This window comes from Rissa tridactyla, chromosome 3 (assembly GCF_028500815.1).
Source record: "Rissa tridactyla isolate bRisTri1 chromosome 3, bRisTri1.patW.cur.20221130, whole genome shotgun sequence".
NCBI classification, from domain to species: Eukaryota; Metazoa; Chordata; class Aves; order Charadriiformes; family Laridae; genus Rissa; species Rissa tridactyla.
Genome location: NC_071468.1, coordinates 84150692 through 84163481, shown reverse-complemented (window position 1 = coordinate 84163481; position 12790 = coordinate 84150692).

The following is a 12790-nucleotide window of genomic DNA, read 5'->3' as shown; positions in this document are numbered from 1 at the left end:
TTTTTCAGTTTTCGTGTGTTCCAGAAGTTTTTAAAAATCAACTCATGTACATATGAAACAATTTAAAACTTAGTCTTATCTGATGCATTAATGATAAGATATCTATAGTATGCCAAAAATGGATTATTCAAAGGATTTTAGTTTCTTTTTTAAATCTGGTGAACTTGGCACTGGAGAACTTTTTACCATACTTAAAGACCTTCAAAATGGCAATTTCCTAATGTACAAAACGGACTTCACGTAGAAAGTGTAGAATAATTTCAATCTATGGGGAGATTATCAATTTGGAGATGTGCTTCAACGTTTCAGCATGTCAAACACTGATAAAGTGAAATATTCTCCTAGTTCTGAAATTGCTTTGGTGGATGAGGATAAAATAATTGAAAAAATTTGTTACACGGCTTTTAAAGCCAAGTGAGAACTTGTCTGTAGTGTACTTTACTGCATTATGCAATATATGAGGCAAGAAATTAACTTCAAGCAAATATTCATTTTCATTTCCTATTAACTCTGTAGTCAGAGGGATGTCCTCCAAAATTAATCTTAGGGGTATTGGTTGCAAATGATGATATGTTGTCAAAGTTCAAACCATTTGATTGTAGTAAAATTTTTCTTTCTTCAGATACTCCTAATTCAGTTTCATTGATGTCCTGAAGATAATCAGGCCAACGGTAGATTATTCTCCTTTCAAGTGTGCATCGTGGAACAATGATCACAAACTTTTTTGTATTTCTGCTAGATGTAGGGAAAAATGCATTGTTTTCAGCAATGAATTAACGGCTTTGTTTTCAAACTAGAATATGTTGATATATTGTTTTCAATATATGAAGCTTTTGCTTATCAAGATTCATCCTGTGGATTAATCTTGGAAAATGACAGCATTTAACTTTTTTGTCATGAAATAAACTGCATGAAAGGTTATAGACCAATTCTGTTGCTTCTGCTTATTTTTTATTTCTTATTATTAATAACAAGCAAAAGTTAAAGTATTTTATTTCTAGAAGGTATGGTAGAATTATTTTTATATGGCATTTTCTTGCCTTATTACCTGCATAAGCTGGAATGCAGTATTCACCAAACTTTGTAATAAAACACAGGAGCAGCATACATGAAAAGAATTTTCTGTTTCTTATAGCTCCAAATGTACTTTTTCTAAAGTAGAGGTTTTGTGTTTGTTTGGGTTTCTTTCCTTGCATGGTACTGCAATATACGTATAAAATAATCTGAGATATCGTATTTTCAAAAACACTAGTCAAGGAGACATAAATCCGTATCTCTGCTTTCATTCCAAATATACAATTTTAGCACACTATAAAAGTTGGTGGTGGCTTTTTTGGTTGTTATTTGAGAGTATATAATATTGTTGAAGACCCAGTATTTATATTAAATCCTGCATTAAACATGGATTGCCAGGGACAGTGAAAAACCTGCCGCAGAAGCACCCTGTTGTTCAAATCCGAGCACTCTGTGCATTTTGTCAGGCAGCATGACAAATGTTCCGCTGCTGAGAGTAACAGCAGAAAATGGGGTGATTTAGCTTGTGGTACAGACAGCCACCTCAGACTCCTAACCCTGGTGAAGTAATGCCCATGTGCGCTGAGAAGGACAGACAGACCCCTTTAGCACAAATTCATGATGTGAGTTGCTTTTGAATCTTTGGGTCCAAATCAAAATCCCTTAAACCTTACGCCTTCTCTAGATCTTATGAGGCTGGGCTTATGATAGCAGATTTGTCTTGTGAAAATTTGAATTTTAACAGCATATACCATTTTGTCATTATTATGGCTATTATTATCCTTAAGACTCTAATCACTGTTGGTTTTAGATACATGACAGAATCAGCGTTTTTTGTGACAAAAGTAAATACTAATTTGACTGTCAGTTGAATATACTTCAAGATATATTGTAATACAACAGAGGATTATGCAGCCAGCAGCTTCTGTATTCCCTTTTTGTTTTCCAAGTGTTGATCCCTCAAGCACTCTCATTTAAAATTTTGTAAACAGGAGGGAAAATCAAGAAAAAAAAAAAAAGCACCATGTTCTATGAAACAGGATTTTTCCATGTTTTCATTGGATGAACAGCAGGAAAGACATCCTGAATCAATTCATTCAGAATGAACCCAATCACTTTCTCTAAAAATGTGTTTTCAAGAGGTTTTCCCATACAATTATTTCTATGTGAGTGGAGAAACTAGGCGAAAAAACACTTTCCTTTGTTCCAAGGTCCTTTTATAGCAGAGTGAGAAAAGCTGATGTCATTGCAGGGTCAGAGATGAGAAGAGAGGTAGAGTGTCTAAATTATATCAGAGGGCCAAGAGTGTTTCCCGCTGACATGAGGCTGTGTGGGGGACAGAGTTCCCTTTCTCACCAGTGACCATTACTCTTTCCCCTGTTCCCATGCAAGCAAACAGAACACACTTTTTACTGGTGAATACTCAATCAAATATAAAGCACATATAAATTGCACTGGATAAGGAAATGTTACCGTGATGATTTTGCAGGCTAGGATTTGTAAGTCCTGCAGGACATTAGCATCTCTTCTATACATTCAGATGAGTCAATGTGCCTTTGGAACCACTGACAATCTTCCACGTATGAAACCATGATTTTGTATGTTAATACGAGGACAATAAAGACCGAAATGATAGTGATCTTTGCCACAGCAACTAAACTTCCATTGGAACAGTTATGACTGTGATTTTTTTTTTAATTATTCAATATTTTGTCCTACTTTTATAGTTTTAAAATTTATTCATCATGAATTATGAAGAATTTTTTCCTCCTTTTGCAAGAATTCTAGCACAAGATCTAGGGTCTAGCTTGGTCCCATTTATCTCCACAATACAAAGATTCAGGATATGAAGCCCACAAAAGGATATTTTTACCCAGGCATGAATTTCACACTATGTAACTAAATGTACAGAATGCTGAGAACAGAAGATCATCCTCCACTCTATGAATTACCAACAGCAACATTTGGAATTACTGTCATCTTCTGCAAAGAGTATGCATTTTTATCACAATCTCTTTTAAGGTTTTGAGTAGTTTGTTTTGGGTTTCTTTTTTTTTTCTGACATATGCTTCCTTTTTCCCTAAACTCAAAGATTTTAAGAAGGATTCTACCTAAAGGAAGTAATTTATATCAGTAACTCAGTGCAATATAATATTTTTTCCACTTTGTCATTTATTTTGTAATGCTATTGTTTTATTAAATTACACATCTAATATGTCCTCTATCATATAATAAAGCCATCCAAAAATGATTCTAAATTCTACCATTTGTTTTTAAGACTGTGTAATTTCTACCATTTGTTTTTAAGACTGTGTGAACAAATGTACCACTATTACAAATGTCTTACTCTGTCTCGTTTACAGTCTTCTGCCGTCCAGCCCTCTCAGAAACTGAAATATTTAGGACACAGTTTCATTTCACTGGCTTCATTCAAGATTTGTAAGTGACTTCACTGAATGCAATATATGCTTGCAACTGAGCACATAATTCTACTTTGCTTCATCGCCATGTGTCCATTGTACATGCAAAGAGTCTTAATCATGAAAAATATCAAGCTGTCTTCTAAGTATAGCTGAAGGACTATGGTAGAGATCTGAATTATCCTTGAATTTCATTTCAAGTTTTCTCCTAAAAAAGCCCCTGTAACAAGACAGGGCATACTCCCAAACAGAAGTGGGGTAAGAAAGAAGAAAAGGGATGAGAGGCCTTAAACAAAAAATCTCTGATACTACATAGGTGGGATTTGCATAGAAAATTAACTGTAGCCCTCTGAACGGATGCAGTTTTTTGTTACTATTGCTCAGTTAAGGCTGAGAGTGGCTCTGATTGGACCTTTTCAATAAGTATTCTTCCCAGAACCGTAAACATGTGGATAATGCAGAACCAAATTTTTCTCTGAGCTGCAAAAACACATTCAAACATCTACTGGTTTAGAGATCATGCAGTATACTGATTTCTTTGCCTACCCATCCCACAAGAAAAGAAGGTTACAGATGTTTACCAGGTCTGGATAAGACCATGCCTCACAGGAATTTACCAGATGTGTCCAGCAGGATCTGATGAACTCAGGAGAGTTTAGACATTTATGAATCTGCCTAAAATTTTTTGTACTAAAAAGAAACAGGAATTTCTTAAATAAGGTGGTTGTCCTCTTCACTCATCAGATCAGAAACTTTGATTTTTGAGAGAAAATTTATTAGAAAAGCTATTTCAAATTAAAAAGAAACTGATGTTTGAAAATACCCTAGGTCTTAGTGTCTTTCCAGGACTGCCAACTAAGATGGAAAAAACACACATCAGCATAAAATTTACATTTTCTTAAGAGATACCACTAAGATATCGCTCTGCTCCAACACGTTTCTAATAAAGTTTGGCACATGTAATATCAACCAAAGCACATAAAAAAGAATCCTGCTTTTTAAGTACCATGGGTGCTGTGCTGATTAAATTTGGTTATAGTGGGTGATAAGACAGAAACCTTTATTAAGATACACTGGAAACATTTACATTTATAAAGAAACAAATTTTAAGCTCACAAGAACTCTTAAAACTTTAATAGAAAAGCAAAAGATTCGGGTTATCTAAAGCAGTTAGTCAGTAAAGTATTTACCTAAAATATGTAAATAAAAAATGTGGGTCTGTCTTCTACATTCAGAAGCTAGACACATATTGCTGTTTTTCCTTGGTTTCTCTTTTATCTTTTTTTAAACCTTTTGTTTTTCAAGCTTTCATCTTGATTTTAATCAGTAATATGAAATTATTTGATCACCTAATGGTTTTTTTTTCAGAAAACACTTGGAAAAACAAACAATACATTTCCAGGTAGTGTCACATACAACAAGGCTCTAAGCTGCTTTCACTCAAACTTTACTCTCTCTCTTACTAACTAGAAGTATTCACAGTAAATAGTGATTGCCTGGAGCCAAGTCAGATCACTGTAAAATCTGTGAAAAAATCCCAGAACTGCAGGGCCCTGATTTTTAGCATGGAACACACAGCACTCTTATCTTTCTTGGGAAGTTCCCAACAAACAGAAATATTCAGAGCTTTGCACAATTACCATATTGTTGATTTACTCTTGAATTCTTTTGGTCTAATTGACAGTGATGGAGTAGAAGTTTTGTTGCCGAAAACATATTAAAATATGTGCTTTAAATCTAATTAGGGTAGCTTACTGAAAACTACAGATAGTGGGTTATATGCATTTCATATGAAAATATAGAAATAAGCAATAAGGAGTAAAAGAAAATGTGAAATGTGCTCATTCCTCTGTCATGAACAATCATAATAAAATTTTATAACTAAGTTAAATTAAAAACAGATAAAGAAAAAAACCAACCCTCAACAACAAAAAAAAACAACCTCAGAAAGAGAATGAAACCTCTGTCAAATACATACTCACATGCACTTGAGACCTTAGTGGCCAGTCAGGAAATACCAAGAAACCCTCCTAGAGAAAAACAGATAATGTAATGAGGTTGATAATGAGGACAACATGCATTATATTTTACAAAAGTGCCGAACTATGTTTCTTCCATTAAAAATAGTGAAAAATACATGCAATATCTTTCAAAAGCATGAAAGTCAACATTTCCAATACAAATCAATAACCGTTAAGGAATTGTGTTTGAAGATTTGCAGTCAGCAGTAATTTAGAGTTCCAATACATAAAAGAACAAAAATCTGATCTAAACTACTTTTCTGTTTGGAATTTAGATATAAATTCAGAGAGGAACTTAATCCCTTCAAAATTAATAACAAGAGTATAACTGGGATGCCGTCTGGCACAGGAAGCATTATCCTGTGTTAAGCTTCCACAGTGGTGCTGGGACAAAAATCAAGTATCTCAGAAAAGTCCTAGAAGTCAGCAAACTGAGTAAGGTACAGCTTAGATAGACTAGGACAGGTATGAAGACCTGTTTGAAATGCTACAGACAGGTGTTTCTTGAAACACTTTTGTCTTCAGAGTGCTTCAAAGCACTGTTATAATTATTTTCACTACACCTCATGCTAACAACTCTGAATCCTTCCTCGAAACATGATGTATAACCTGTTTCTTAGGTTATGAAAGGTAGGTTTTAAATACTAAGTGAAAGGATAAATTTGAAGACAAGCTTCCTTCTCCATGGGTATTCCACGTGTTGCAATATTGCATCAGGAAATTAAAAGTTTGTTGTCACTGCTTTTTTAATGGATCCTGCTCCAAGAGCTGTATTTTGACGTTAATTCCTGGAATGAGTTGTAGAATGTGTACTTTCTGGGTCTCAGTCAAGGCTGGACCTAAAGTAAGGTCCAAATTGTCAGTATTATCCACACTAAACTAAAATGTTTCTGAACATACAGAGAAACTCCACGGTGTCCAGGCAGGTTCATATTAGAGCTGTGAATCAGGTTTTCTTGTTAATGAAGCAGCAGCTGAGCATAAATTTTCTAGATAATCATTAAATGCAGTGAAATACTTTAAAGATGTGAATCCTTTTGGGGATTTTCTCCTTTTTGGAGAATTTTGCCAGCAGTCCTACCCAGTCAGCCATATTAATGAGCTGATAATCACCAATATCACTGTTAACATTTTTAGAATTCTCTTATGTGGTCTCATCAAACTGTTTTAGAGGTAAATCACTGACGTACGTGTAACACAGGTATTTCTTCTACACCCATGTTTCAGGGGGGAAAAGAAAAGGAGAAAGAGAAAACAGTAACAAAGCAGAAAGCTGTCTTTACACCACAGTGAGTTTAGAGGTTTAATATGGTTCAACATTATGGTCAGTTTCTTTTCATTTACCTGCTAAAAACACATAACTAATTTCACATAACTCTTTTTCTGGCTTGTTTATTTTATTTTTTTTTTTAGGGATGAGTCTTGTGTTTGCTGTGCCAGAGAATGCTCTGCGTTCTCCTTCTTTTCTCCCTATCCATGACAATTCACCTGGGACTGCTCCTGATCCCTTTAGGTACACATTTTCTTCCTTACTTGCCTTTTTACGCCTATTTGCCTCTTTTTCCTTTTCTGTATTTATCATTACTTCTCCTTCGTCCAGACAAATCCTGTGATATTTGTACAACAGTTGACACTGAATGATATATAACACTGTCAAACTTCACTTGCAATTCAACATTGAATACTTCTGAGATATGGTTTACTCATACTAGCTCAATGTTACTGACCAGTGACGGCAAAGAGCTATAGAACAAAAGGAGATGGTGGGAAGACAGAAAGCATTGCAGGACACCAGCAGAAAGATTCCTGCAGACACATGAGATATTCAACACAGTGAGCACAGTGAGCACAGGTCACTACCATGTATATTTCTCCAATTGACTTTAGCAGGTATAGGCAAATAATTATGTGTCTACCTGAACAGAAGTCTTAGCAAACCAGCAGACAGTTACATGATTGTTAAGGTTGTAGCATTCCAGTCATCTGCAGGCAGAAAAAAAGTTCTGCAGTATTTGTCAGAATATTTTATTTCAAAAAATATATTGATTGTCTAGGGATGAGTATATTTTATTAGAGTTAAAATATTTCTATGAGTATCTTCTTTCATAAATTACCACTTCTGCTAACTTTATACGTTTTCTTTAAAATAATTTCAAATGAGCTATATGCATTGAGGTCCTACTAAAATGTATGCAATATTTTCACATGAAAAATTAGATCCCCGTACTGAGATTCTTCTGCTTCAGCTTGTGTATTGAATTTATAACTGCTTCTTTCTGTCAAGCTTTTTCCCAATAATGTGTATTAAAATGATTATATAAAAATAAATTGCATTACACAGTATTGTAATGTTTTCAAAGATGACATTACATTAGTCTAACACAGGTCAATTTTCTCTGGTCCTCCAATAGCATGGATAATACCTTGTTTTGTGGGTGTTTTTGTTCTTGTTATTTCTGATTTTCCCTTTTTTCCTGGAAGAAATGTGCAACATTTCCCGGCACACATAAATAAGATCTGTTTTTACATTGTACTGCGGGCACTGTGTCTAGGTTTACTTCAGCCAGCTAAATCTAATAAACATCTACTGGGATAGTAATTTTTAAGTTCAAGTTCAATATCAAACATGTCAGCAGTGCACTTAGCAAGAAGCAGGGCAGCAGTTTGAAGAAAATGCAGATCCAGTCACCAGTAATTTTTATCAAATTATAAACCCTTGTTAGAGTGCTGGGATTTCATCAGATAGCAGTACTTAAATAAAAGCAATCCTCCTGCAGGAGGTGATTGTTTTTCTTAGTCATAGGTAGATTAAACATCAATTCATTTACATACTTTTGACACGTGCTTTGCCACTCACATCTTCATTATCCACATTTGTGAAATTAATACTAGATTTTGCATGGTGTTATCAGGAAGTTTCATGCTGATCAGAAACAGACTGGCATTTGTATTTATTCTCTTATACCTACTGATGTCATTTTTCTTTCAGGTAATTTTTTCTCTTTGCAAAATAATTGCTGATGACCTAAAAAAAAAAAATTAATCATCATATTTAGAGGTGTGAAATATTGTGGTAAATGATGCATAATTATTTTAGAGGGATTAGTTATACAGTATGATACTGAAGGTCTGTGTATATTTAGCAGATAGAATGTACTGAGTACATTTTTCAAACAACAGGAATTATTTCTGGGTTATGATTACACAGAGATGTAGACTATGCCTTATTTTAGGACATTAAATCCAAAATTTAAGGCATTTTTTTTTTTTCCAGTGATTGCAGGTGAATTCTGAGGTTACTTAATTCCACTACATGTCCACCAAGTTCTGAGATAGCTAAAAGGTTTGATCCCTAAATCCAAAGGGATTCTTAAAGTAGGTATTCCACCCAACTTGGTCTAGGCTGAGAAAGCATTTTCAGCAGTCACTTTATGACCTACATCTTCCAACTGGAGAACCTTTCAGATGAGGAGAGGCTGAGAAAGCTGTAACTGCTCATCCTGGAGAAGGGAAGGCTCAGAGGGATTTTACTGTGTATTAGTACCTGGTGGGAGGAAATAAAGATGAAGTATTCATTGAGCAGGATATTTGAGCTGCATGATTTCAAGAGGTCCCTTCCCTCCTCAACCGTTCTGTGATTCTGTGATTCCATAACACACACCAGGAGACAGCATTTCCAGTCCCCTATATACAACTGGAATGTGGGAGGCCTGTGTGCAAATACCCACATCTGACTTGCCTGGAGTTCTGGACTTGCATGAGCCAGTTCTGATACTTCTCCTGTAGTATATATTAATGCTCTGGTTACAGCATACTCCAGACTGCATCATCCAATTTTATTTTATTTATTTATTCTTCCCCCTGATGCTGTTCTGTGTGTTTAAGGGACTATAATCTGCATATCTAACACAATGGAAAAAATAAAGGTTATCTTTAACATACTCATTTTAGTTCTAATCCCAAAGAACAAAAAAGTTAAGTAGATTTTAGAAGATAATCTTAAATTCTCTATATCTGCACAAGAGTCAAGATATGGCTCAGCACTGAGAATTTAAATTGCCTGTGAAAGACATTTGCTTTCACTAGTCCAGTAAATTAATTTAATATGACTTAGCTATTGGGAATCAATTACTTCATTAAGAAAGGTTTGAGACATCTTGTCCTGTAATCATCTCATTGTAGAAGTGACAGTTCAGTTTAGTCTCTTTTCTTACTTGTATTCTTGACAGTCCTAGAGATTGTGATATAGGTCATGATTTTCTTAGGTGACATGAATAATCTCTGATTTGCCAACTCTGTCTAACTTCTCTTAATTTATTGTCATTTGCTCCATATACTTGACTAAACTAAGTGATCTTTTCCCAGAAACAGAATTTGGGTATGCCTATTCACTCCAGTAAAAGAACCATAGAGGAAAAAAAAAAACTTTAGAGGAAAAAAGAATTATCACAGAAGCTCAGTATGGTTGAAGTGTGAAAGGGCCTCTGTAGATAATCTAGTCTCAACACTCCCTGCTCAAGCAGGATAAAGGTAGTGCAGGTTGCCCAAGACCTTGTCCAGTTGGGTTTTGAATATCTCCAAGGACAGGCACGCCACAATTTCTTCAGACAGACTGTTCCAGTGCTTGAACATGCTAAAAAGGCTGTTCTCTTTAGGCAAAGGGATCTCAAACAACAGTTATTTTATATGACTTTGTACTACCAATACTGTTTCCCCTTACAGCAGTATGCAGCTACTATGTCTTCCCTACAACCTGACTTTGAAACAAAATTTTGTCACTGTTCAATAATGCTATTCTGCAAACAGTCCTAAACAAAATGGAGGACCAAGATTTTGTTCATGCTCAGAGTTCTGAAGCCACATTCACCTTCTTACAAAATGAATGATATCTTCTGTCTCAAATCAAGTTTAATAAAGTGATTATGAGGTTCTGAGGTGTCCTCTGTGCTGCCCTTAAAACTTGCAGGTACCTTTCAGACATGTCCTCCTTCTGATAAGAACTTGAGGATTTGTACATCTATGTGACTTCTGATGAGTTCATATCATTTTTTCATATCTTTTTCTTTCTTCTCAGGAACTCCTGAGACTGAGCTGTGGGCAAACTGCACTGATTTCAACTTCTGTAATCCGTCTTGGTCCACCTCTGTCAGCTTGATAAGTCAAAATCCTTTTGCCACTCCTTTGTTGAGGTTATGAGCCTGTTTTTTTAAAGTCAAGAAAAAAAAAAAGAAGGTACTATTTTTCAGCCTGTGAATGACAGATTTTTCACAGGGATTTGTCTTTTGACTTCCTTCATGCTTTTCTGAAATTAATTTTTCTCAGTCTGATGTTTCCGAATTGCCTGTCTTCTAATTCCTACAATGTGCTCCTACAATGTGCTTCTATTTTGCTAATGTGCTGAAGTGCGCTATTTAGACTTTTTTTGTTGTTTTTTTATTTGGTTTTTTTTGTGTTTCAAAACTTCAGCAATAAGAATAATCTCCTCTAGTTGTAGAAGTCTATATCAGGAGGAAGTAAACCGTACTCTAGATGTGCCCATTCATAATAACCACGGCATTTGGAATATTAAAACCAAGATAAGTAAATTGACCGTAGTATTTTTGACATAACATCAGCATAAGAGTGAACAAGGTTTTTAATCAGTTTTGTTCTACAGATTTCTGTTTCAGGGAGTTGTAATGTGTTCATGTAGATTTTACCTGAAAGTCTCATCAAAAATCTTTTTTAAGAAATTAAATCAGATCTACATGTTCCTGATGCACAGTAGGGAACTGCATCCTTTCTGAGTTTGTTTGCTGATACAGGAAATTTTTCAAATTTCTCCAGTGTAATTATCTTCACGTCACAGTATTTCTTTCTTCTCTTTCTTCCCTTTCTGTTCTGTTCAGGCATAGAAGACAACGTAATTTATCAGCCAAGACAATATGATCTTTATGATGTCCTGAAATTTATGCTAGGGGACTAGAAATGCAATGGTACTATTTGCCAGGATAAAAATGTGAAATTCAAACAAGGGACCATCCAGGAATGGTATTTTTATTACAATATATTTATTTAACTATGCAATATTTTCTTTCTAGTCATATACCACTAGATATGTGATATAAAAGAAAGAAAAAATACATGTATTATATCAACCACCTTTTATAATAAACTTATCAAGTAGAAACCGCTGAGAACTGCCACACATTATGAAATCTGAGAATAAGTATAAATAAAAAACTAAAGTTCTAGAGTTTAGATCAAATGGACCATTAGTAGAAAGGTGAAGACCACCTAGAAAAGAAATGAGAAAATGCCTTTATATAGTTCCATGAACTAATTTGGAAGTAAATAGATAGTAGTCTGCTAGGATTTATTTCTGGAAGGGGAAGCAGCAAAAAGATTTGGGAGGGGCGGGGCTGTCAGAATCAAAATATTTTCTAATCTTTCTTGGTCCAGAAGTTTTCTTCACACGACCACTGTGAGCCATAGTTGTAAATACGAACATAGATTGAAACCATCTGTGGCAAAAAATATTTCAGTGTTTTCAATTGATTTAAAGGGACTTTTACATTTATGGTTAAATGTGTGTCTATCTGCTGAGCTGGACTAGGTAAGGAAAGAAAACCTTATAAAATATGTGATAAAACATAAAAGAGCTTTCTCAGCATTATCTATTGAACAATATATTACATGAAACTTTTCCAAGAGTGCATTCTGGATCACGGTTGCAGAAAGTAATGAGGAAGAACAAAACTGACAAACTTCCCTAACCAGCTGCACCTCACAGTCCAATTATGTACTTATTCATTTTACAGGTGAAATTTGGTTTTGATGAAAATCAGAGCATTGAAGCTGAAAATTAACATTTTCTTTTTTTTTTTTTTATATTTTTTTTTCATTAAATTAACACACATGCAAAGGCGCCCATCAGTAGCCCTGGGCACCCTGAGAGATATTGCAGCGGAAGTCAAAAAGGGGGTAACAAATATCAAACAATATAGTACAACTGCCATACAATAAAGTAACAAATATTTATAAAAATAAATATCTCTAAACAGTCATGTCCTTACTAAGTGCAATAACCAACAGGCTGACTTTGCAGTATATCTTGAATGTCAGCAGACCTATCCTGTTGCAAATCAAATAGTTCAAAGCTGAGGGACTCACTTTGAAATACTTTAAATAGTTCAATTCTTTTAAACCAAGTGTATCGCATTTTGACTGCATTTTTTAACTTCAGTTATTTAAACAATATAATCAGGCAATGTTGCAAGGTAGGATGTCCTATGTTGTTTGAAACTTCACAAGTGAAACCATGTTGTTAATAAAGTCTGCATTTAGAAAGAACTA